Source organism: Arachis hypogaea, chromosome 11, assembly GCF_003086295.3.
Source record: "Arachis hypogaea cultivar Tifrunner chromosome 11, arahy.Tifrunner.gnm2.J5K5, whole genome shotgun sequence".
Lineage (NCBI taxonomy): Eukaryota > Viridiplantae > Streptophyta > Magnoliopsida > Fabales > Fabaceae > Arachis > Arachis hypogaea.
In genome coordinates this window covers 32,942,467-32,947,666 of record NC_092046.1, presented here as the reverse complement: position 1 = coordinate 32,947,666, position 5,200 = coordinate 32,942,467, and the positions used below count along the sequence as shown (strand labels likewise).

At 36.2% G+C, this 5,200-nt stretch overlaps 1 non-coding gene across 1 annotated transcript; it reads left to right on the top strand.

Moving 5' to 3' along the window:
* The first annotated feature begins 1,235 nt into the window (after nucleotides 1-1,235).
* On the top strand, nucleotides 1,236-1,343 carry LOC112724814 (small nucleolar RNA R71). The gene has a single exon (XR_003163959.1). It is a non-coding gene; the product is annotated as a small nucleolar RNA R71 (small nucleolar RNA).
* The last annotated feature ends 3,857 nt before the right edge of the window (nucleotides 1,344-5,200 follow it).

Genomic DNA, 5,200 nt, shown 5'->3' with positions numbered 1-5,200 from the left:
CGCCAGCCAGATGCTCCTTACTGGCGTTTAAACGCCAGTAAGCCCTTCCTCCAGGGTGTTCCGTTTTCAATGCTGTTTTTCATTCTGTTTTTGATTTTTCAGTAGTTTTTGTGACTCCACATGATCATCAACCTAATAAAACATGAAATAACAAAGAGAAAATAAAATAAAAATGATTAAATAACATTGGGTTGCCTCCCAACAAGCGCTTCTTTAATGTCAATAGCTTGACAGTGGGCTCTCATGGAGCCACACAGGTGATTAGGTCAATTTTATAGACTCCCAACACCAAACTTAGAGTTTGGCTGAGGCCTCCCAACACGATACTTAGAGTTTGATTGTGGGGGCTTTGTTTGACTCTGTACTGAGAGAAGATTTTCATGCTTCCTCTCCATTGTTACAGAAGGATAGCCTTGGGCCTTAAACACAAGGTAGTCCTCATTCACGTTCTCCTCCTCCCTTGCAGGTTCGGCCATGATGGTTAAATCAATGGCTTTGCATTCTCTCTTAGGATTTTCTTCCGTATTGCTTGGGAGAGTACTAGGAGGGGTTTCAGTGATCCTTTTACTCAGCTGGCCCACTTGTGCTTCCAAATTTCTAATGGAGGACCTTGTTTCATTCATGAAACTTAGAGTGGCCTTAGATAGATCAGAGACTATGTTTTCCAAGCTAGATGGGGTCTGCTCAGAACTCTCTGTCTTTTGCTGAGTGGATGATGGAAAAGGCTTGCTATTGCTAAACCTGTTTCTTCCACCATTATTAAAGCCTTGTTGAGCCTTTTGATCCTTCCATGAGAGATTTGGATGATTTTTCCATGAGGTATTATAGGTGTTTCCATAGGGTTCACCAATGTAATTCACCTCTGCTATTGCAGGGTTCTCAGGATCATAAGCTTCTTCCTCAGAAGATGCCTCTTGAGTACTGTTGGATGCAGCTTGCATTCCATTCAGACTCTGAGAAATCATATTGACTTGCTGAGTCAATATTTTATTCTGAGCCAATATGGCATTTAGAGTATCAATTTCAAGAACTCCCTTCTTCTGAGGCGTCCCATTACTCACAGGATTCCTCTCAGAAGTGTACATGAACTGGTTATTAGCAACCATGTCAATGAGTTCTTGAGCTTCTGCAGGTGTTTTCTTTAGGTGAATGGATCCACCTGCAGAATGGTCCAATGACATCTTTGATAGCTCAGATAGACCATCATAGAATATATCCAGAATGGTCCATTCTGAAAGCGTGTCAGAAGGGCACTTTTTGGTCAGTTGCTTATATCTCTCCCAAGCTTCAAAGAGGGATTCACCTTCTTTCTGTCTGAAGGTTTGAACATCCACTCTAAGCTTACTAAGCTTTTGATGAGGAAAGAACTTGGCTAAGAAAGCCGTGACCAGCTTATCCCAAGAGTTCAGGCTATCTTTAGGTTGAGAGTCCAACCATACTCTAGCTCTGTCTCTTACAGCAAACGGGAAAAGCATAAGCCTGTAGACCTCGGGATCAACCCCATTGGTCTTAACAGTATCACAGATCTACAAGAATTTAGTTAAAAACTGATAGGGATCTTCTGATAGAAGTCCATGAAATTTGCAGTTCTGTTGCATTAGAGCAACTAATTGAGGTTTCAGCTCAAAATTATTTGCTCCATTGGTAGGGATTGAGATGCTTCTTCCATCAAACTTGGAAGTAGGTGTAGTATAATCACCAAGCATCCTCCTTGCATTATTGTTGTTAGGTTCAGCTGCCATCTCCTTTTCTTGTTCAAAAATTTCAGTAAGGTTGTTTCTGGATTGTTGCAATTTAGCTTCTCTTAGTTTCATCTTCAGAGTCCTTTCAGGTTCTGGATCAGCTTCAACAAGAATGCCCTTTTCCTTGTTCCTGTTCATATGAAAGAGAAGAGAACAAGAAAAGAAGAGGAATCCTCTATGTTACAGTAAAGAGGTTCCTTATTGTTAGTAGAAGAAGAAAGGGAATAAGAGTGAAGAAGAATGGATAATCCAAACACAAGGGTGAGGATAGGAGCAGAGATATGAGATGAAGAGAAGTGTTAGTAAGTAATTAAATAAATAGAAGAAGATGAGAGAGAGAAGTTTTCAAAAATAATTTTTGAAAAGGAGTTGATGATTTTCGAAAATTAAAGGGGAAATAAAATTAAAATTTAAATTTAAAACAATTAATTAATTAAAAAGAATTTTTGAAAAAGAGGGAGGTATTTTCGAAAATTAGAGAGGGAAGAGTAGTTAGGTGGTTTTGAAAAAGATAAGAAACAAACAAAAAGTCAATTAGTTAGTTGAAAAAGATTTGAAAATCAATTTTGAAAAGATAAGAAGATAAGAAGTTAGAAAAGATATTTTAAAATCAAATTTTTGAAAAAGATATGATTTAAAAAGATATGATAGAAAGATATGATTAAAATTAGTTTTGAAAAAGATTTGAATTTTAAAATCAAAATTAATGACTTGACTCACAAGTAATCACAAGATATGATTCTAGAAATTAAAGTTTGAATCTTTCTTAATAAGAAAGTAACAAACTTGAAATTTTTGAATCAAAACATTAATTGTTGATAATATTTTCGAAAATTATGAGATAAAATTAAGAAAAAGATTTTTGAAAAATATTTTTAAAATTTTCGAAAATAAATAAGAAAAATGAAAAAGATTTGATTTTTGAAAAAGATTTTGAAAAGATAAGATTTTTAAATTGAAAATTTGATTTGACTCATAAGAAGCAACTAAATTTTAAAAAGTTTTGAAAAAGTCAACTCAAATTTTCAAAAATTTATGAGTGAAAAAGGGAAAGATATTTTTTTGATTTTTGAATTTTTAATGATGAAAGAGAAAAACATCAAAAAGACTCAATGTATGAAAATTTTGGATCAAAACATGTGATGCATGCAAGAACACTATGAATGTCAAGATGAACACCAAGAACACTTTGAATGTCAAGTTGAATACCAAGAACTTATTTTTGAAAATTTTTAAGAAAAGAAAAACATGCAAGACACCAAACTTAAAAATTTTTAAAGTTGAGACACTAACAAATTAAAAATGCATATGGAAAACAAGAAAAGACACAAAACAAGAAATTTTAAAGATCAAACAAGAGGATTCATCAAAAACAACTTGAAGATCATGAAGAATGCAATGCATGAATTTTTTTTTCGAAAATTTTCAAGAAAAATTAAAAAGATACAATTGACACCAAACTTAAAAATTGACTCTAGACTTAAACAAGAAATACAAAATTATTTTTGGTTTTATGATTTTATAAAATTTTTGTGTTTTTCGAAAATTATTTTGAAAAAGAAAAATAAGAATTTCAAAATTTTTAATAGGAATTCCAGGAATCTTGCACTGTTAGTCTAAAGTTCAAGTCCAAGAATTAGACATGGCTCACTAGCCAGCCAAGCTTTCATTGAAAGCTCCGGTCCAAAACACTAGACATGGCCAATGGCCAGCCAAGCTTCAGCAGGGCATTACATGCATTGAAGTGATTAGTTGAAGCCTCAGTCCAAAAGAATTTAGACATGGCTTTACAACCAGCCAGGATTCAACAAATCATCATGAAACACTAGAATTCATTCTTAAAAATTCTGAAGAACATAGAATAAAATATTTTTTTTTGAAAAATTTTCAAAAATAAAAGAACAAAAACAAAAAGCTTAAAATTAAAATAAAATTACCTAATCTGAGCAACAAGATGAACCGTCAGTTGTCCAAACTCGAACAATCCCCGGCAACGGCGCCAAAAACTTGGTGTGCGAAATCGTGATCATTCCATTCCTTGGTAACGGCGCTAAAAACTCAATACGCACGTTCATGATCTTATATATGTTTCACAACTTCGTACAACTAACCAGCAAGTGCACTGGGTCGTCCAAGTAATAAACCTTACGTGAGTAAGGGTCGATCCCACGGAGATTGTCGGCTTGAAGCAAGCTATGGTCACCTTGTAAATCTCAGTCAGGCGGATTCAAATGTACTAAGAGATTATAGTGTACTAAAAGATAATTAAAATAGGATAGAGATACTTATGTAATTCATTGGTGAGAATTTCAGATAAGCGTATAGAGGTGATTTCGTCCCTCTGAACCTCTGCTTTCCTGCTGTCTTCATCCAATCCTTCCTACTCCTTTCCATGGCAAGCTGTATGTTGGGCATCACCGTTGTCAATGGCTACTTCCCGTCCTCTCAGTGAAAATGGTCCAATGCGCTGTCACTGCATGGCTAATCATCTGTCGGTTCTCGATCATACTGGAATAGGATCCATTGATCCTTTTGCGTCTGTCACTACGCCCAGCACTCGCGAGTTTGAAGCTCGTCACAGCCATCCCTTCCCAGATCCTACTCGGAATACCACAGACAAGGTTTAGACTTTCCGGATCTCAGGAATGACCATCCATGGGTTCTAACTTATACCACGAAGACATTAATAACTTGGACTCGGTCCCCTGTATTAGATATCCAAGAGATATCCATTCAATCTAAAGTAGAACGGAAGTGGTTGTCAGGCACGCGTTCATAAGTTGAGAATGATGATGACTGTCACGATCATCACATCCATCATATTAAAGTGCGAATGAATATCTTAGAAGCGGAATAAGTTGAATTGAATAGAAAAACAATAGTACTTTGCATTAATCTTTGAGGAACAGCAGAGCTCCACACCTTAATCTATGGTGTGTAGAAACTCTACCGTTGAAAATACATAAGTGATGAAGGTCCAGGCATGGCCGAGAGGCCAGCCCCCAAACGTGATCTAAAGATGAAACTAAAGATGAAAACTCAATAGTAAAAAGTCCTATTTATAAAAACTAGTTACTAGGGTTTACAGAGATAAGTAATTGATGCAGAAATCCATTTCCGGGGCCCACTTGGTATGTGCTTGGGCTGAGCATTGAGCTTTACACATGTAAAGGTCTTTCTTGGAGTTGAACGCCAGTTTGTAACCTATTTCTGGCGTTTAACTCCACTTTGCAACCTGTTTCTGGCGTTTAACTCCAGAATACAGCATGGAACTCGCGTTCAACGCCAGTTTACGTCGTCTATCCTTAATCAAAGCATGGACTATTATATATTGCTGAAAATCCCTGGATGTCTACTTTCCAACGCAATTGAGAGCGCACCATTTGAAATTCTGTAGCTCCAGAAAATCCACTTTGAGTGCAGGGAGGTCAGAATCCAACAGCATCTGTAGTCCTTCT